This window comes from Peromyscus californicus, unplaced genomic scaffold (genome assembly GCF_007827085.1).
Source record: "Peromyscus californicus insignis strain IS unplaced genomic scaffold, ASM782708v3 Scaffold_15__1_contigs__length_86483966, whole genome shotgun sequence".
Lineage (NCBI taxonomy): Eukaryota > Metazoa > Chordata > Mammalia > Rodentia > Cricetidae > Peromyscus > Peromyscus californicus.
In genome coordinates this window covers 54,578,832-54,600,210 of record NW_026294447.1, presented here as the reverse complement: position 1 = coordinate 54,600,210, position 21,379 = coordinate 54,578,832, and the positions used below count along the sequence as shown (strand labels likewise).

General features: G+C 51.6%; 1 protein-coding gene across 1 annotated transcript in view; it reads right to left on the bottom strand.

The window, feature by feature from the left end:
• Bdkrb2 (bradykinin receptor B2) overlaps positions 1-20,517 on the bottom strand; it is a 32,447-nt gene extending 11,930 nt beyond the window's left edge. The window contains exon 1 of the mRNA XM_052738890.1: positions 18,435-20,517. The gene's annotated coding sequence lies outside the window, so the exon portion shown is untranslated. The remainder of the gene's footprint in view (positions 1-18,434) is intronic.
• Between the last annotated feature and the right edge of the window lie 862 nt (positions 20,518-21,379).

Below are 21,379 nucleotides of genomic sequence, written 5' to 3'. Positions count from 1 at the left end.
TGATGCCCACACTCCTGTGCTCACACTCCTGCTGCCCACATTCCTGTGCTGCCTACACTCCTGTGCTCACACTCTGATGCCCAACTGCCTGCTGGCCATACCTCTCTGCCTGCTTCTGGCACACCTACTGTCCAGTTGCTGCCCCTACCACCCACGGGGCTTTCTTCAAATGCTTTGTCATGGTCATTCCTGTGGGACAGCCTAACTGGGCTACTCTCCCCTGGTTTGTTCCCTGTCCCTCAATGCTGGCCTATGTTTTACGATGGTGGCTCTTTGTAGAGATTAAAATCCATATGCCCCAACTTTCCACCCATGTGTAATTCAGGATACCTATGGATGTATTGCAACACATGTAGGTGACAATGATATGTTGAGGTGTTGAAGGGTTGCATAAGCCTGTGCCTTGGATCTTCTGAGTGGACTTGATCTCACTGGAAGGAGGATATTTGGAGCAGATCCCAGGTTCACAGAAGATGAGGAAACACTGCTTAGGTTTGGCGGCTTCAGTCCAGGTCCAAGACTTAGGGTTGACCCTTCCCTAAAGACCTTTCCTAGGTAGGTGTCAGGGTACCCAGACTCTCTCCAGGCCCATCAGCCAACTCCTTGTAATAAATCCTATGATTTGAATCTCCCATTGGTTCCGTCTCTCGGGCAAAACGCCAGCATAAGAGTGTCTGGGTAGCACGGTCTCTCGCTCCTGCCTTAGCCATTTCTTCTAATTGCCATGTGGTTGGTTCCTCTTGCTTCCTCTGCCAAGCGCCTGACCCGTGGCAGGCACTCTGCCAGCATTGGCTAGTTGACGGGCAGTGGGCAGGTGACGCGCACTTCTTTGTTCTGAAGCAGATATCTCGGCAGAACAGAGGCAAAAGGCAACAGCCGTGTACCTCCCTTACATCCTCACTCCCCTGGAGGCTGAGACCCTCTTACCCCAGACAGAAATGTAGAGACATCAAAGTCACCACTCCAAGTAGTTCAAGCTCACACCCAATCAGCGGCAGGCTTTAAACCCAGGGCTGAGCAAGTCTGCACATTGACTCTTTCTCTGGCCCTAGAGAGGCTCTCACCCAGTCTCCTGGTGTAGGCTGCTCCCAAGGAAGAGGTGAGAGACGTGAGCTCACAGCCTAACTGTCTTTGGGGAAGCTTCTCCACAGAGAAGATGTGCTGTACATGTGACTGCCCAGGGCCTCTCTGACCCTCTATCTGCTCAGACTCAGGCTCTGATGGGACCCCTGGGGGATCTTCACTGCAGGAAAGAATAGACGCCTCCAGCCTGTCCCTGGTGATATCTAACCGCTCCGATGACTCCATAATATGGGGTTCTTGCCATAACAAGGTTCTCACCCTGGTCTCTGTCTTGCTGCCTACTTTTAAAATGGGGCTTGAGCAAAGTTTGACAAGAAAGCCAGGAAGAGTGGCCACTGTGTGTGTGTGTGCCTGTGCATTATATGTGTGTACAGTGTCTGTAGGTACAGTGTGTGTAGTATGTAGTGTGTGTATGTGTGTGTCTGTATGTAGTGTGTGTAAATAATATGTGTGTATATGTGTACATTGTGTGTGTGTGCACGCGCGTGTGTGTGCGTGTGCGCGCGCTCATGTGTCTTCCAGTGAAGGCTGAGCACTAACTGGATGTGTTCTGGGAGAATGTCCTGTTGTGTTATGAACCTCTCTGTCACTATCGTGTGTGCTCAGGAATGTGACTGAACAGGGCCAAGTACCCAGAGCTGCCCTAGGGATTTTGTCACTGGGACCCACAGCCAATCCAAGGCTGGCTCCAACACTCACTAGCTGTAGATAATCTTGGGTCAGCAGCCTCAGTTTCTGTAGCTGCTGGGCCGGGATACTAATGTCATCCCCTTGGGGAGGTTGTGGGGATGCTAACAATTGCAAGACACACTTTAACCGCTCCAGGCACACAGCATTTCCTTCCTGCTAACAGCAGACTTCAGCAAGCAGCTCTGTTAGAGGCCTGAGCTCTGGTGCCAAAGGAGAAAACGCCCAGGCTTTCCTGTTCCTTCTCTTTAGCAGGGGAGGAAACCGAGACCCCCTCACTTCCCCCACTCACCTGGACACATCAGCTTGGAACTGGAACCGAGACTGCCTGTCTAAAACAGGGGCAGCCAGAGGCGCTGTGGGGCTGGGCCAGGGTGGAGGTGTTCCCCCCCTCCCCCGCCCCATCCGTCACCCTGGGAACGTTCCTTCAGGTGTCCTGGTAACTGAAGGCCCTAGCTTGATGAAGTCCTGAAGTATTTGAGTGGGAAGGGTTCTCAAGCGGCATTTCAGAGAAGAACTTGAGGCCCAGAGGGGAAAAGTGTTCTCCCAGGACACACCCAGTTAGCTGAACTTCACCTTGAATCCCGGACCTCGAAATCCCAACCCCAGCCCCTCATTCTTTTTATTGCCCCATGCATGCCGCATCCTGAGGTGGACGGCCACGACGTGCGCGTCCAGTGTCACAACTGGAGTTAGTGCCCGCCTCCCCCCATACTGTGGTCACACATGGGATGTTGGGAGCACAAGCCTTTTGTGAAGGTAAAGGGTACAAACATAGTCTTCCCACGCCCCTGAATGCCCCAGGTTTCCTGTCCTGAACATTGAAATAACCACTGGTAACAAGCGATATAAATCTTTTCCAGAGAACAAAACCAAAAACCACATTAGAGAGGAAGGCTACGTGCACGTCCAGACAGGAACACATGTTCCTGCGACGCAGTTCCCCAGGGTGGCAGACAAGGTAGGGAGCACGTGGGTCCTGCAGGATAGCTGTGACCCTGCAGCCTCCCCAGCTGCCCCGAGGGAGGGCCTGCGATGGCGTCCGTTGTCTAGAGACCATGAGAGAGGATGGCGGGTCACAGGCTCCTGCCAGAGTGGCCACTGCCCCAGCCTTTTCACCACCGCCAAGTGTGTGTGTCGTGACCAGCTTGCCACACAGCCAGGTTTGCCAAACAAGAGGGAAGAAGGTGGACTGAGTGGGGAACCCGAGCCAGCCATAGACAAAACAATCCCATGGCACGAATCAGTTCTAGCAAACAGGAGGGGAAGATCCCATTGAGTTTGAGGCAGGAGGAGCTCAAGTCTTGTCCCTTCCTGTATACACACTATAACATCCAGGGTCATGAGCTTCCCAGGATGTGCCTTTGGCTATGAAGGGACTTAGCCCTTGGCGCTTTCCCTTCCTGGGGGTGGTGTCCAATTACATGGGGGTGGCCTTCCTCTATCCAAACTTTCTGTTCTTGTTGTATTTGCCATGCTCAAGGTGAGAATCTGTGATGAAGACACAGTGGGCAGGACTAAAAGAATTAAGACACCTAGCAACAGCCTCGTGCCGCCTTTCAGAAGTTTTATCTGAGGGTCACCTCCTCTGAGAAGCTTTCCCCGATTTCTCTGCCAGCAGACAACCCTCCTTGTCTGTTTGGGACATTAGAGCCAAAAAAAAAAAAAAAAAAAAAAAAAAGAAGGAGGTTGGTCTGGTGTTGAGCCCTGGAGACCAGGTATGTCTTTGGGTAAATGTCTGGTGTCTATGGACCTTTTTTTCCACATAAGGAGATACAGGTTACATACAGGTGACTCTGGCGATGTCTCCCCCTCCCACTAAAAAAAAAAAAAAAAAAAAAAAAAAAAGAGGAAGCAGTGAGCTCTCCGTCCCAAGAAGCATTCAAGCAGAGGCCATGGGATCTGCTCACTGAGTTCTTCAGAAGCACACCTTCATTGACACCCAAAGGTGGACCGAGTCCATCTTAGGCAGCTCCCTTCACTGGGCATGGCACAGAAGCATTGGCTCCTTGCCTCCCTGCCGATTCAGGCCTGCTCAAAGTCCTGCCGATGATGGAGCATCCCCTTAGTCACATGACCTCTGTCTGATGGAAGAGGAGCCCTTCAAAGGAGGGAGTCACCCTTCAGAATTCCAGCGCTTCCAGGAAGGTATGGGAGGGGGGCAGGCTTCTAAGTGCCGCAGAGCAGGGAGTTCAGAGAGATGCAGGAAGGACTGGAAAAGGCCAGTCCTGGAAGCTGTTTCTCAACAGGCCTGGACTCTAGAGAAACCCAGGAGCAGCATCTTGATTCTGTCTGGACAAGCTGGGGCAAATGGCCCCTCTTCTTGGTGAAAGGGACTGACGTCTTTGAACACGCCATCAGGACAGGTAAAAATGTACCCCGAGGGCCACACGTGGCCATGTATTTTCTTTCCATGTTTCTGAGCATGGTGACAGATAAACCTCTGCATGTAGGCACGATTCCTATCAGCCCTGTTTTACAGATAGGTAAACTGAGGCACAGCTAGCAGATAAGAGGTGAGATTTAAATGCTGGAACCCAGGTTGTGGAAACTTTGAACTGATACATAATAGATAGACCAGATAAGACACCGTCCCTAGACTTCAATGATTTCCAGCTCACAGCCTGTCCCCTTCTACGCAGCCTGGAGCCCCGCCCCCCCATAGTATGCAAATCCCGAGCAGGTATCATTTACTTTGTCACCATCTCAGTCTGGGTCTGCCACTGATCTGTCTCACAATCAGTCTGCAAAGATAAGGAAATGTACCTTTTTTAAAAAAAAAATTTTTTTTAAAGTTAAAAATTCCTTAATTGTTTTTATTCCTAGTACCACAATTTGTAGGGCAATATACCTGATGAATGAAAAGGAAAGGAGAAGGCTACAGTAGATAAAAGGTTTTTAAAACCTTCCTCTACCGTATCACCACAGATCCACAGCCGCCGCCGCCACAGGCACCGCCCAAGCTCCCATTGTGGTTGTCTACTATAATTTCCAAGATCATTACAGTCCCCACCACCATCACAGTGACCTCCACCCACACTTCCTCCATCATTGTAACCCCATAGCTCTTCCCTCCCCACCACATCCACCACCGTGGTTCCCACATCCCGGCCCAGCGCCGTCATAGCCTCCTCTACTGCTGTAACCAAGACCACCACCCCAGTCTCCACTATCCCTCCAAATCCATTATATCCACCGTCACCACTTCCGTCACCACCTCTGCTGCCGCCACCTCCACCACCATGGCTTCCTTTCCCACGGAAGTTTCCACCATGACCCAAATGATCCCTACCACCTCCAAGGTTGCCTCCACAACCCATAAAATTGCCAGATCCATCTCCCTGGGCTCTCTGTGATCCAGCAGGCTGCACCTCTTGTTTAGAAAAGGCCCTTCTTGCCAGCTGGCGGTGCACGCCTTTAATCCCAGCACTCGGGAGGAAGAGACAGGAAGATCTCTGAGTTCGAGACCTGGTCTACAAGTTCCAAGACAGCCAGAGCTACACAGAGAAACCCTGTCTCAAAAAAACAAAACAAAACAAAAAACAAAACAGCAAAAACAAAAAGCAGAAAGAAAGAAAAGCAAGGGTCCTTCTCACTTCACAATTATGCCCATCGGTACTTCTGAACAACAATTTTATCAACTGTGTCGTTATCATCAACAGTTACAAAAGCAAATCCTCCTTTTCCCACTCTGCCTGTCTCTATAACTTCTATGGTTTCAATCTTGCCATATTTTTCAAAATAGTCCCTCAGATTCTGTTCTTCTGTGTCTTCTTTACTATCACTGTGATGGCTGTTCTTTTATTGATTTATTATTTACTTTCTGAGACAGGGATTCTCTGTGTAACAGCCCTGGCTGTCCTGGAACTTGCTTTATAGACCAAGCTGGCCTCGAACTCACTGAGATCCGCCTGCCTCTGCCTCCCAATGGCTGGGATCAAAGGTGTGGACCACCACCGCCCGGCTATGATGGCAGTTCTTGGTTGTCAATTTGACTACATCTGGAATGGACTACAGTCCAAAATGAAGGGCACACCAGTGAGGTATTTCTGCTTAACTTGAAGTAGGAAGACACACACCTTAATCTGGGTCTTGGGGAGGGAAGATATATCTTTAATCTGGGCCACACTTTCTGCTGGAAGCCTGTATAAGGACATGGAAGAAGGAAGGTTTTTTTTTTGTTGTTGTTGTTGTTTTGTTTTTTTTCGAGACAGAGTTTCCCTGTGTAGTTTTGGTGCCTGTCCTGGAGCTTGCTCTGTAGACCAGGCTGGCCTTGAACTCACAGAGATCTGCCTGGCTGTGCCTCCTTAGTGCTGGGATTAAAGGCATGTATCACTACCACCTGGCTGGAAGAAGGAAGCTTTTGCCCTTTGACTGCTTGCTCTCACCTTGATAGCACATCCATTCCTTCACTGGCATTAGAGTCTACTTCTTCAGGATTCCAGTGTCTACTGAAGACCAGCTGAGACATCCAGCCTAGTGGACTGAGAAGCTGCTGGGTTCTTGGATTTTCTGTTCACAGGCAGCCATTGTTGGATTCACTGGACTACAGCCTGTAAGTCACTCTGATAAATCCCCTTTACATATGTATTCATTCTATAAGTTCTGTTACTCTAGAGACCCCTGACTTGCCGGGCGGTGGTGGCGCACGCCTTTAATCCCAGCACTCAGGAGGCAGAGGCAGGCGGATCTCTGTGAGTTCGAGGCCAGCCTGGGTTACAGAGTGAGTTCCAGGAAAGGCGCAAAGCTATACAGAGAAACCCTGTCTCGAAAAACCAAAGAGAGAGAGAGAGAGAGAGAGAGAGAGAGAGAGAGAGAGAGAGAGAGAGAGGAGAGAGAACCCTGACTTATACAATTACCAACAAGGATTGTCTTCACTGTTAAGTGGGCACCGGGCTTTATAGAATCCTTTCTAGAAACAGCTGTCTTGGTTCCACCACAGGTCCGTCAACCTTGAGTGACTGAGCACACATGGCAGCATGCACCTACTTCAACGCAAGAGTAGGTCACAACCAAAGCCCCAGGAACGTTTTGTCTGGAGCTCTCTCATTACCACACAGTCTTTAAGTGTGCCCTGTTTCTCAAAATGTTCTCTTAAGCCAGTGGTTCTCAACCCTCCTAATGCTGGGACCCTTTAACACACTTCCTCGTATCGTGGTGACCCCTAACCATAAAATTATTTTCCTTGCTACTCTATAACTATAATTCTATCCTAAAAGACTCCTCAAGTGCTCCCTCTCTGTCTGTATCTGTCCGTCTGTCTCTCTCTCATATGTATAGACAGGAGGACAACTTCAGCTGTTTTCCTTAGATAATATCTACCTTCTTTTCTGGGACAGTCTCCCACGGATCTCTAATCTTAGGCTAGGCTGGCTAGCCAGCTAGCCCCAGGGATCCACCTGCCCCTGCTTCTCCAGGACTGGATTACAGGTGTGCCCCACCACACCTAGATCTTTCTTTTTAGATTTATTTATTTATTTGTATGGGTGTTTGGCTTCCATGGGTAACTGTGTACCACCATGTGCATGCAGTGCTTGTGGAGGCCAGAAGAGGGCGGCAAATCCCCTGCAACTGGAGTTCCAGGCTGTTGTTAGCCTCCATGGGGTGCTGGGAACTGAACCCATGTCCTCCGGAAGAGCAGCCAGGGCTTTTAACTGATGAGCCCCTCTCTAGCTGACACCTGGATTTTATTAAAGTAGGTTCTGGGGATCGAACTCATTTCCTCATGCTTAAGCAGCAAGCACTGTACCATCTGAGCCACCTCCCCATCAGGCCACCTCCTTGTCGCCATCTGTTACATAGACACCCCATCGCCAGCCTACAGCAGGTAAGCCTGGTTTGTAGCCCAGCTAGCTGGAGAGGACCTGTGACCTGCCCCAGGGCTGGGAGGCCCCAGCCAGGACCTGACCCTGCATGAGTCCAACACAGTGCCACAACATGGCTGGAAAAATCCCCACGTCTGAGCTGGGATTGAGCAGAGCCTCTGACATGCGTTGGCTTGCTGGCTTCTCCAGTACTTCACATTCTGGAGCCAGAAATAAACCCTCCCAGATTCCCTGCCCAGCTCATTGCCAGTTGGGCCTGCTGGGACCCATCCCTACTCCAAAGCCTGCCCTGGGGAGTCACAGATCCGTTTCTCCACTTAATGCTGGGTCTGGAAGTACTCTGAACCCTATGGGTGAATGGGCCAGGCTGTTAGTAGGGACTCAACCAGTTTTCAGGATTGCTATTAATGGGAGTTTGTTCCTATTGAGGCACCAGCTGCCCATCTGCAAGGATCCACTCTTGATGGCCCATCCCTGCAGGGGCCTTCAGAACCAAGACGATGTAAAAATACCCTGGTCTTCATGTGGCATGTCACAGGCCAAGGGGGGTGGGCAGTAATAGGTGGCATCTTTGATGTCTTTTCTGAACAGGGGTGAGGCAGGAGGAGGGGGTAGAATAATGGCTTCCAACTTTGCCTCCAGAAAATTAGATTTTGGCACAATTTAGTGAACAAATTACAAACCTTTAAAACAACACCAACAAAAGGCCCTTTTCTTTTTGGGTGCTGTTTCTGTGAAGAATCAAAGCGCAGGAAGTGCTTCACGCAGGGACATGCTCACCCTCATTTAAGAGGGCCTGAGGGGACAGCCTAACCCTGGCTATTCTACACCCGGGCAATGACTGCCAAAGGGTGCTTCTCAGGACTTGCCAAAGTGAGACGCCGCTTCTGAGATCTTGTCAACGCTGTTAAGCTCTGGGCACTAAATTGTATCCACGGCGTTCTGGAGTGCGTGCTGCTGAGGACCGCACGGACGTCGTTAGCCACAGGATCACCGTTTGCTTTGGGGCTCTCTTTGTTCTTTGTAGAGGCTTCTAAGTTTGCTTTTAAAATGAAGAGCATCTGTGGGGCTGGGGAGAGGCCTCAGATCCTCAGCAGCCACAATAAAGCCACGCACAGCGTTGTATGCCTGTAACCTCAGTGCTGGGGAAGGGCAGAGAAAGGCGTCGGTCGGCTCCCGGGAGCCTGCTGGCCGCTCAGTCTAGCTGGAAGTTGGGTTACAGATTCAGTAAGGGAGTCTGTCTCGAAAACAAAGTGGGGAGCAATAAAGGAAGACACTGGCACTGACTTCTGACTCCTACACAGGCATGCACAGGCCAGTGCACCCCGACTGCCCCCGCTCCCACCACCACCTCACACGCACACCTAGTACTCTTGTAATAACAAGCCACGCATTTTCTCCTTTGAAGAACAAAATAGAGAGTGAATTATGCTTAGCTTGTATAAGAAAGACAACCTGCTAAGCTCTGCTTATGTAGGAGCTGGCAAATTAATACACAGTTGTGTTTTTGTTTAACGTGAAATGTAAACTGTTTCTCCCATGAGTCTCTGGTCGCCTAACTACCATTCCGCACGGATGAATCAGTGGGCTTCCGGTAATCTGGGACTGGCCCTTTTAGGAACCTCAGACGTGACTCTGGGACCATCAAGCTCCCTACCATGCAAACAAAGCCCTCCTGTGACCACATAATCCAGCCCAACTTCCCTGATTCTGCCATGAAAGCCCAATGAAACCCCAGGAGATAGGCGGAAACGGGTCTTTCCACGGTGTTCTCATGGGCCAGGTCATGTTGAGTGGCATTTTCATGACGACAGTGAGCCCTTTGAGCACATCCCACATGAGCATGCCTCCCTGTTAGCTTCCTTCATGGAGGACCGTTCCTCATCTGCTGTGCACGGATGTAGTTGGAGTCTGTCCCCCAAGGTTCCTGTGTTGGAGACTTGGTCCCCAAGGTGGCAGTGTTGGGAGGCGGTGAGGGACCTTAAGAGGTAGGGCTTAGCAGGGAGGCTTTTAAATCACTAGAGGCGTGCCCTCCAAAGGGATATACTTCTGCCCCTGTCATTCACCATAATGTGACAGACAGGGGGAGGGGCTTCAAGGGCCAACTTTTAGCAACACAGACTATGAGTTAAAGAAAATTCTTCTTTTTCTCCCCTGTCCTTCCCTGTTACCGTCTCTTCCTCTTTCCTGCCTCAGCCTCCCTTGTGCTGGGATTCCAGATGTGTTCCACCACAGCTGGCAGTATACTCCCTTTATTTATAGTTGCCCGCCTCGGGTACTTTGTAATAGTCATGGAAACTGGATGTATCCAGAACCACAGCCCTTTTTTTCTCCTGTATACAGACTCTCCTCTGTTGGAGCCTGATGTATTCACTCCTGGCCAGTCTGGTTCTTCTTGCAGCTTAGGAACCTCTACAAAGAATAAAGAAAGCCCAAAGCAACCGGTGAGCCCCTACTCCCAGCTTCCAATCCGATGTTTACCTACCCTCTTTCTCTTTGCAATGCAAAAAATGCATTCAAGAGTGTGTGGTAGGGAAGCTGTCCTTTTAGCTAGTCTCAAAGCCTATGAGGGGGGTCAGGTTCCATCTTTTTTCTTAGCTGCTGGGGAATTGGGAGATCTGGAACTCACCATACTCCAGGTTTGAGGGGACTCCCCCTCACCATCTCCCTAAGCCACCCAAACTCTGGTACACCAAGGGCATGGACTGAGTACGGACTGGCATGACGGAGTCGTGCTAATTGACATTCAAATCCCAGCCCTGCCACTTGCCTATGCTGTGATCAGCTTTCTGAGCCCGAGTCTCCACCTGCAGGGTCCGGGGCTTTACTGTTGGCGTGAGGGGTGAGCGGGGACCTGGCATGTTCACCCCAGTCACTCATCAATGCTAGCTTCCTTACTTGACTCGGGCTTTACAGTTGCCGGCACCACCCCCCCCCCCCCCCCCAGGGACCCAGATGTCTTCCCTTCCATTCTCTTAGTCATAGGCCCCAGAGGGACCCTGGGAGAGACCCGCCACTTGCCAGGAAAGCCCCTTGACTGGTGCTTATCTTTGCACTGAATGCTGGGAAGTTCTAGGGCCCAGAGGGAGAGAACAGGCAAGGCGCTCCAGGTCTAGGTGGCTCTGGGATCCCTCCCACTGTGGAGAAGTGCCTAGCTTGGGGCTCAGGGTTCTGCTATTCTCACCAAGCTGCACTCCGCCCCTCCCCAAACCCCAGTAGCCTTACCAGCTCCTCCATCTGTCCCTTTGCCTGTCTGGGGAGGCCTGGTGACACAAGAAGAACCAGGTCAGGCTCCAATGCTGCTTTAGCTACTGTGTCACCTTTACAGACCATTCTGTCAGCTCTCGTGTGGGGACACATCACCCATAGAGCAGCTTTATCAGAAGTAGCAGTGACAGGTTTGGGTGGCAATGGTCCTCTGGGGCCAGGAGAGGGCTTACACACACTTCCATCAGCACCCAGCGATCTACCTGGCTGTTTCCAGCCCACACCACGCCCTTTCCTCTATTGAGGCATACGCTCTGCTTCACAAGGTATGGGCCTTGAACTTGAAGCCTACACAAAATCTCCCATGAGGCCCAGGCTTCTGCGGACAGAGGCCTCTGATCTGGAGGAGTCTAGAACAGACTTAAGAGGTTTAAAAATAAGGAATAAACCAACTTCTCAAATCCTGGGCACAGAGCAGTCAAGCCCACACATAGGCCCGTTCTACCCATCCCACAGTGGCCCTCCTCCTGAACCATACAGATGAGAGAGAGTCAGTGTCCACAGTCACTGGTAGAGCTGAACCCCAGACTGTGGGCAGGACCGGTTGGTCCTAATTCCTAAACGTAATACCAGTGTCTAAAAAATTGGCACAGCTGTGAGCCTCGCTTGTGGGCAGAGGAACTCCAGTAGAGAATTGAACTAGAAACAGGTGACAAGCGGGTAGAAGCTCTGGAGCGAGGGAGGCATCTTCTCCTCATTAGCTCGCCTTTCTGGAGGTAAGGAGCCGTCTGTCTAAGGCACTGACCTTTGGCCACAAGAGAGTGACCTCCTGGGGGCCAGATGGGTAGGGATCTTTCTGGGGAGCTGGTGGAGACCCCTAGCCAGCGACTCTTACCTCCCCAGTGTAGTCTCAGTAAAGGCTCAGGCACTGTGGGCCCCCATTTTGCCTACAGGCTACTCCCCACCACCCAACGGAGCAGCCACCCTAACTGACCTGTTTCCTACAGAGTCAATCACACCCACGTTTCCCTTCTCCAGCCCTCTCTCCAAAGGGGGATAAGAGAAGGAGCGGAAGTATGTGAGTGAGCACATGACCTCTGTGTATGTATGAGGGTGCTGTAGCGAAACCCTTACATGTACTTAATATACAGCAACCAGGAAAGAGCCAGCTCTCGGGCTCTCCTTGAATAGCTTTATGATCAGTATTTTTCTAATTTGCAATTAGTTCTTCTTGATTTTTGTGCTGTTATTTTCCTCTCTGTGTGTTTCTGGTTATAATTCCTTATCTATCTTTGTTCTCTGCTGCTGGGGATTAAACTCCTGGCTTTGCGTGTGTGAGTCAAGCACTCGCCTACAAAGTGACAGTCCCGATCGATTTTTATTTTTATTTTGGGATAGCAGTGTTTTACTACGTTGCTCAGACTGGTTGATCATGAACTTGTAATCCTCCTGCTTCAGCCACCTGCAGACTGGGACTACGAACCTGTGCTACCAAAGGCCAACCTAGCTACAGATATGTTAAAAGTGGATTGGAACGAATTCATTTGTTTGCAACCTTTGTGGTTTAGTGACGAACGATTCTTAAGGTATGATTTCTCCTCCGATGTGGCCTTGGCTGTGCCCCCTAAGTTTGGTAAGTCGTGCTATCTTAGAGTTGATCATTTCTCAAATGTCTGCGATTTCACTGCAACCCTTTGAATGGGTTTTAGGAGTAGTTTCTAGAATTTTCAAGTGGTCTGTGACGTCTAGATTTTATATCAGATGTTCATTTCCATAGTACAGGCGGGCGATACGGCCTGTCAGAGCTTTATACACAGGACATCTATCAATATTAATCTCTGCCTGCTGAGGCTTTCCGGCATCTCTGGACTACACGGTTGATTTCTGCAAACGTAAGGACCGTGTCACGGGCGCCATCTGTACTACTCTTCTAAAGTCTGTCTTTAAATATCTGACAAACATGAGATTCCGTATCTGTCAATTAACACCAAAAGCAGAAAGATAATGCTCTGTTCCCAGATATGATGAAAGTCAAGACTGCAGAGATGGCTTAGTGGGTAAAGTGCTCGTCACACAACCATGAAGACCTGAGTTCGGATCCTCGCCACCCATGAGAGCCGGCCACAAAGGCACACATCTATAATCTCAGAGGGGATAGGCCAGATTCAGTGAGAGACCCTGTCACAAAAGCTACCGTGATGAACAACAGAGGAAGCATTGACCTTTAACCTTCACTTGTGCACACACACACACACACACACACACACACACACACACACACACACGGGGTATGTCCTTGTAATCCATGTGCTGGGGAGGTGGAGAGAGGAGCATCCCCGGGGCTCACTGGCCAGCCAGTCTACCAATGGGCAAGCTCCAAGCTCCAGGTTCAGGGAGAGACTCTGTCTCAAAACACAGAGAGTCATGGAGGAGGACACCCAAGGTCTGACTTCCGGTCTTCACAAGTGCTTGCACGGTGAGGGGTCTGAACACACTCATGCATACCACACAAGTGTGCACATGCGGGTGCACACACAACCTATACACGGAAAGAATAAGGCGAGGACCTCTAGGACCCTTCTCATCCGTGCCTGCCCGCCCCTCCACCTCCAACTTTAGCTTTAGTTGAAATAACATGAGATTTAGTCCCCAGCAGTTACAAACTGTTTATCTTTTCTGAGCATCCGTTCCAAACATTTATTAAGCATCCTAGTCAAGTTCCAACCAACTTCAGAGCCATAGCTTGGGCTTTAATCGGAAGGCTCCACTGATCGTAATCAACTTTTCTATAATGTTGTCCTCTTTCTTAAATCATTTAATGTGATGAACTTCCTATTTGGCTGGGATACTTAATCAAGAAGTTTCTTCCCCTCCCTCCCGCCCCCCCCCGCCCCCCCCCCCCCGCCCTGGAAAACAAATCCCTCGTTGGGATCTGAGTCTGTGTGAGCAGTGGCTGTTTCAAGGATCCCCATGTATCTGAGTCTGCTTTTAGTAGAAGTGGTTTCAAAAACCCCCTCCCCAGTCCCAACCAGGGCTCAGCACAGAGCCACGCACCACATAGTAGGTGCTCAGTGAATACATTTTCCTACACAGTCCAGCAGGACTCTGAAGATCCAAGGCTGGTTGTCCTACCACCCTCAAGCCCCACCCCCGACCCCGTTGTCCTTCTGTGGTGTTGGCTCCTGGGTACAGGCGAAGGTGTGTGAGTCGCCCACCCCACCTTTTTAGACCTTGTTATACCTGGAGAGATATAAGCAAGCCTAGGTTTCTGATATAGAACTCACAAGGTTGCACAGGATGGCCCCTTACTTGGGGCAATCCTCCTGCCCCAGCTTTCTGAGGGCTGGGATTCCTGGTGTCAGCCACCATGAAGCTTGTCTTCTATCTAGTCCTGTTTGCTTTGCTTCTAAGATTTAAGTTCTCATTTAAGTTTCTGCAAAGGGACCCGCATGTCTGTAAGAGCTTCAGAGAGTGAAGAAGGAAGTGCGGTGACCCTCAGCCTCCCTCCGGGCCTGATCCAGCCCTGTTATGCCCTCCCTGAAGGCGAGCAGCCTGTCTCTTGGCATCCCATCCTTTCTCTTTTCAGATGCCTCCTGACTTTCACGGGAGATGCCCCTGTCCATGTGTAAGGACACACACGGAGACTCCCAGTTACACTGTCCTCACCTCTGTATGCACCAATCGAGCAACCCAGCCCTCTCAGCTTGCTGTCTGTTGCTGTGAGAAATGTCATGACCTAAAGCAGCCTGGGGGGGGAAGGGTTTATTTTGCTTACATATCCTGGCACACAGTCCGTGGAGGAACACAGTTCCAAGGCAGGAACTCGAGGCAGGAACTCGAGGCAGGAACCTGGAGGCAGGAACCATGGAGGGGTGCTGCTGACTGGCTTGCTTCTCCTGACTTGCTCAGTTTGCTTTCTTATACAACCCAGGACCACTTGCCCAGGGAGGGCACTGACCACAGGGGCTGGCCATTCCCCATCATTTAATTAACAAAATGAACCACAGGCTTGACTACAGGCCAGTTTTTGGGGGGCATTTTCTTAATTGAGGTTCCCTCTTTTCTGAAAACTGCAGCTTGTATCAAGTTGTCAAAAACAAACAAACAACCAAACAAAAACAAACAAACAAACAAAAAACAAAAAACCTAACCGCCGCACCACCTCGTTTTTTGAGGTGCCAGAAAAGAAATCCAGGACCTCACCCCTACCAGGCAGGTGCTCTGAGGTACATCCCTGACCCTCATTTTTTTTTTTTTAATTGAGATATGAGTGCTTCTTTACGGAATACATTGCAGTGACTGATCGTATGCAGCCTACGCATAACAATCAAATCAGAGCAATGGATGTGCATCTTTCAAGCTAACATTTTTGGGGTGTGTGTGTGTGTGGGACCTCACGCTCCAATAGCACTTTACAATTCATGGTATGTTGCTCCAGAAGCCACTGCCCGCTGGCTGTGCTTTGGTGGTGTTCCTGCCTGTGTCTTTCCCTCACCTTCTTTGTGACTGTCCTCCCAGTGGCCCTGCCCTGGGAGAGCAGGGATGTCCCTTCACACACCAGGACTCTCAGGAGTTCCAATTTGAATTTTTAGGTAGTTTCTGATTCAGTTACTATTTATAGCTGAAGGGGCCAAGGCTCAGAGAGCTGAATTGGCCACGTGGTGGGGGAAAGAGGGATTCAGTTCTAGTTTAGCTTCGGAAGAAGGGAGGAGAGGAGAGGAGAGAGGAAGGGAGAGGAGGAGAGTCGAGGGGAAGGGAGGGGAGGGGAGGAGAGGAGAGGGGTGGGGGGGAGGACAGGAAGGGAGAGGAGGGGGAGAAGGGAGAGGAGGGGGAGGGGTCTCATACTCAGGGCATCCATCTAGTCTGTACTCTAAGGGGCTTCGCAGGCCTCCTCTGAAATGGACGACTGTCCCCATCACAGGGAAGCGAGCAGAGACCGAGAAAGCCTCCCTCAGTGAACGACACCACTGAGAACTGGCCCCCAGGTCTTGTTTGTTTCACCTCACTCTGGCCTCGGACAATGTGAGGGGGTTCTGGGATCCCAGTGTTCTGGCCTCCAGAGTCTCAGAAACCTCCCCATGGTGACAGGACCAGAGACCGATGGATTCTTCAGTTTGCCCTGGAATGCAGCCCTGGGTGTGTGTTTGGGGTGTAGGCTCCTCAGAAAACCAGGAAAGCCTGCCATTCAACCCCTTTCATAGAGGGCAGATGAAGGGCTGTGGACATCCCACCTACAGAGGCCAAGCAGAGCTGACCACTGCAGACCCTCACAATAGTAAATGGAGCCGTGCTCTGAGGACGCTGGTCACCTCCACTCGAGAAGGGGACTGTTAGCCTTACAGCCCTCCTGAGATGGACCAGGTCATGGGCAACGGGCAGCTCTCTGGTCCAGGCAGCACGCGCACTAAGACCATTGCTTACGGGTTGGGGGTTCACGAATCAAGGAGCACATGTTAGAAGTGGTCACTCGGGGACTCAGGTGTCAGTGGTTTCTGATCCTTTAACTTGTGACATTTGGCTTTTTTCTTTTCTTTTCTTTTTGCCTTTGCTTTTTGAGACAGGTTTTCTCTGTGTAGCCCTGGCTGTCCTGGAACTTGCTCTATAGACCATGTTGGCCTTGAACTCACATAGATCTGCCTGCCTCTATCTCTTGAGTGTTGGGATTAAAGGCCTGTATCACCACCACCTACCCGGCCTTGAACTTCTTAAAGGGACACACAAACTCACCTGATCTGTGAGCTTTACCTAAGAACAGATGTAGGTTCACAGAACACTTAAGGGGAAAACACAGAGTTCCCATCTAACCCCTGCCTGTCCCTCCTGTATTTTATCTTTCTCCAGAATGTCACAGGGAGATGCTCATAGCGTTACCTTTCCAAACCAGCTCCTTAACTTAGTAACAAGCTGTGTGCTCTTGGGGCCTTCTCTGTGACCACTGTGTATCCATCCATCCATCCATCCATCCAATGGTTCTCAAGCGAATTATACAGCCCATGAGCAGATAGATATAGAGGTGCAGTTCCCACCGTCTTTCTGGAAGCCCAGGCTCCCTGGCAATCTGCAGGACTCTCCCTTGCCCCACGTGGTCCCTTCCTGACCACAGCCGCACAGCAGAGAGGGGCAACCCTAATGTCACTCTCAGACACCCTGAAATTTTTTGCCCATCCCGTCACGTGGTAACAGAGGTCACGCGGCCCAGTTATTCTGGGCCCGGTCCCCTTTGCTTGTCATCGGATGAATTCCCTGTAGAGCAGTGTCCTCACACTGGCTCAGCCAATCATTCCATCTTTCCCTTATTTAAAGCTGACGGAGCCTGAGTCCTATGGTTATGGGATTCCCTGGGCAATGCGCAAAGGACGCGGGTGAGGTTGTTGCCTCCTCCAGACTCAGTTTCCCCATCGGTGCTGGGCTCCTCGAAGTGCATGACGACAACGACAGGGGCCTTTTTAATACACCAAGCTGCAGTGCAGAAGCTCAGGGTAGAGCTGGCATACGCTCCTAGGGTGCCCTGCCAGGCAAGGGCACGTGCTTTTCCATTTTTAATATTCTCTCCAACCCTCCTCCCCTGCTTGTCCCTAACCCTATCCAAGTGGAGGAAAACAGCAAACTCTAAGTCCCTGAGTCTCAGAACTGTGGAGTGTTCCCATCATCCTCACTGTTGTTGCGGGCACAGAGCAGGGGCATCAGATCCCCTACAAGCCCTTCTGTGTCAGAGAGGCAAGGCACCGCACCCACACCCAGCCAGAGCTCCTGCTTCCTGTGGACTGTTTGAGAGAGCCACAGGCAGCTTGTGACTCAGGAAGGCACATTCTAACCTGCCTAACCCGTGAGCATCACCGCTGCCACCCCACACAGGCCACGGAGCTACCAACCCAGCAATCGGAGCTGAAGACCACAAATGGGGGTATGTCCCAGGAGGGCCACACTTCTGTCTCTGCCTTAAAAGGGGTCACTGAGTCTTCTTTGGGTCCCTGGCCCTGCGACACAAAACTCTCACCAACAATGTCACCCAGGGGATGAAAGAGGAGCCGAGACTCGAACCCGAGACAGCACACCAAGCTCACTCATAGCCACCACCTTGAAGAAGGACCAGGACTGGAGTGGATTAAAGCTGCCGCCGCTGACACAGACGGGCCACATCAGCCAGGGGAGACAAAGTCTCTTTGCTGTCTTAACCTCTGCTCCAAGGAGCAGCTGAGCACGCCTTACAGACGGAGAAAGCAGAACTCAGACATTGCAGAGTCTTCTGAGCTCATCAGTGGCTCAGTGAGTAAAGAATCAGACTCTCACGACACCTGTCCCGCCATTGCCTGGCACTCACTGCTTCCTGCCTTAGCCCACTGTGTCCACATGGAGCCTATAAAACTCAAATCACCGGTCACTCGTGGTGGTGGCGGCGGCGGCGGGGGGAGAGGTGATGAGCTGAAACCAACAGGGCAAATCCTCCTGTATAAGTAACTACAACCCTTCCTCCAGCCATTTGTCAGACCTAGGGGAGGAAGGGAGCCTTGCTCCAACTTCTCAGGACCACAGAACCCCTGGGAGCCTGGGGCTGGTCCCAGCTTCTGGCCAGGACCTCTCTGTGCTGAGACATTTGTGCTCTCCGTGGACGAGCTCTTGCCGGACACTCACCTTTTCTGAAGCAAGCCGTGTCTGCGTTCTAAGTGAGTCCCTCGGTCCAGGTCCAGCGACTGCCTGTCGAGCGGTCCCCAACAGTCCTCCCCAGTCTCCTGAGGAGCTGAGCTGGAGTGGCACGGGGAGCAGCTCATCTTTCAAGGGCTGGCCGGTGATGTCATCACTCTCCTGGGCACTCCTCCCTCCACCTCTGGCCCAGCTCAAGCTCCCAGCCCCCGGGATCAGCAGCAGTTCTCCGCTGTGAGGGTTTTGGACTCCTAGCTGCGGAGGCTAAATTGGGATGGCCACAGGTAGCCTTCCGTTTGTGCAGACTGCCCCCCGGGGAGCCCGGCGTGGCAAATGTTTTCCCTGCTGCTAGAATGGCTCCTGGAGGACCACGTGAATGCCCGTGTTTAACATAACACTGCTTGCCATGACTGAGGCTCCCGAGGTGGTTGTTTTGCTCCTGAGTTTTAGGTGCAAACAGTGGGCATTTACATAGAGGGTGTAAGCCGAAGGCACCCAGTTGGCCGGGGGAGTTCTGAAAGTGTTTTGGTTTTTCTATGCACACCTCCCAAGGGTGCTGTGGCAGAAACTAGCGTACATCCCAGAGAAGGGACACACTGTTGGCCAAGTCCTGGGTGAGCTGTGTGGGCCCCTGCCAGACGCTGAATTCCTTTGGGGAATTTAGAAGCTGTTTCTTCCTCCACTTCCAAGCTCTCTGGTCATATTCATTTCCTTCGAAAATCTGCTAAAGACCTACAGTGCTTTACTCTCCGGATCAGAGGAGCGGAGGGTGCAGGGGAGGTCACAGACTAGTCAAGAGTGAGCCCAAGGCTCCAGGAATCCACACAGAGCCCCAGCTGCTGTCTCCCTGCCCCTGAATATCTCTCAATCAAGCTCTCATATTGAGGGTGTCAAATGTCACCATAGGGATGGGGGCCGGAGCTGAATCCAAGAAAGGCTGTGGATCAGCCTGGGATCTCGCCCTGGCTTGGCTTTGGATTGCCTCATCTGCACCTCTAGCCTGTCTGACCGCAGGGAGCTCCCGTGACCCAGGGCTTCTGGTCCACCTAGGTGGGCGAGTCTGCGGGTTGGCTAAAGCTGGATGCAGAAGCTGTGTGTCTACCCACTCCTTCAGGGAAGACCACAACCCCCACCACATCCCTGAAGGATCACAAGGGAAGGGGTCCATCCTCGAGCTTTGTTTTGTTGTTCTTTGTCTTTTGTTTTTGAGACAGGGTTTCTTTGTGTAGCCTTGGCTGTCCTAGAACTTTGTAGACCAGGCTGGACTTGGACTCACCTCTGCCTCCTAAGTGCTAGGATTTAAGGCATGTGCCATCACCCGCCTGGCCTCATCCACAAGCTTCGTAGAACAGGCAGAGAAAAGCTGAGCTGGTGACCCACAGGGCTGAGGCTGTAGGGTTTGGAGTTAGAGGTCTGGCTGGCTGTACATAGTGAGACCCAGACTCAAAACCAAGAACAAAACCCCCAAAGGCCCACTGTCTTGTCCCCATTCTGTAGTCCTGGCTGGATGCTGGAGGGTCTGGAGTGGCTGGCTCAGTTTACATTCCAACCGCTTCTCTTCCTGGGTTCTCACTCTGCTGGGCAGCACCCCTTCCCCTTGGGGCCAGATACTCAGCAGCTGTGCAGAGTCCTGTATCTTGAGAGCACTCAGACAATTCCCCAGGGAGTGTGAGACTCAGCTAGCCCCACCTACCTGCCGCCCAGGAGGTGCCCCTACAGGTCTGGCTTGCTGTCACCCTGTCTCGGGGCAAACCCTAGCGTGGTGGCCCTGGGAGCCGCCTTCTCTTGTTGGATGCCTGTGTCCATCTAGTGAGCCATGCCGTGTCCAGCTGCCAAATGAGTCTAGAAATCTTATACAACACCCACACCCCTGTTTATCGGCACTGCCAAGGGCCTCTTCATCTGCATACCCGTGTCCCTTTCCTCTCTCTTTCTTCCCTTCTCCCTTCCTCATCATCTTTCTCTCCTACTTTCACGAGTCCATCTACCCACCCGTTCATCTTACACATACACTGGCAGGCAGAAGTGAGGAGCCAGGGACACACCAGGTCAGGCCTGCCTGAGAGCAAGGAAGGTCGGAGAGCCATTTCAAAGCAGTAGCCACTCTTCTCTGGCTTAGTCTACTTTTTTTTTTCTTTTTCTTTTTCTTTCCAGAGCCGAGGACCGAACCCAGGGCCTTGCGCTTGCTAGGCAAGCGCTCTACCACTGAGCTAAGTCCCCAACCCCTTAGTCTACTTTTTACACTTTGCTTTTGCTATGAGCAAATCTGGCTATAAACTCTTCTGAACGCTCCCTGAGGCGGCTGCCTGTGCCATCCTCAACACTCTGTGTGTTTGTGTGGGGGCTGCGAAGAGAGGCTCAGCCTGGCAGGACTCCAGCCTTCAGCCCCTGCACTGTATTCAGGGAGGGCAATGGAGGAGGCCAGATGTTCCTGTGAAGCCCTGACAGCCACCCCACGCAGCCAGGGCCCTTCACACAACATGCAAAGGTTCCCTTATGCCCCCTCAGCTTCCCAAGTGTGGCAGGATCACGTTTAACTTTGGGCCTTTGCACTGGATATGGTCTCTGTCTCCCGGGGCCCTGGATGGCAGCTCCTGTTTTCTGGGAGGCTATTTGGGAACACCTTCTGATGTGCTTGTCTAGATCCCATGATGTCTCATCTGTGTTCCCCAACTCCTGCGTGTCCTGCACCAGCTCTGGGTTTTTTCTTGGCAGGGAGCCCCATGTTTTACTGCTGCTTATCATCCCACAGAGGGGGCACCCCATACCTGGATTGGAGAAGGGAAGAGTCCTCCCACCCAACCTAACTGGGGTAAAGGAAAGATCAAGTAAAGCAGAAGAGCACAAAGCAGGATGGCAACACATTTGTGGATGTCCACCTTTCTGCCACAGTGTTCCAGAACATTCTCTGCGTGTCGGTGGGTGAGGAAGAAGTC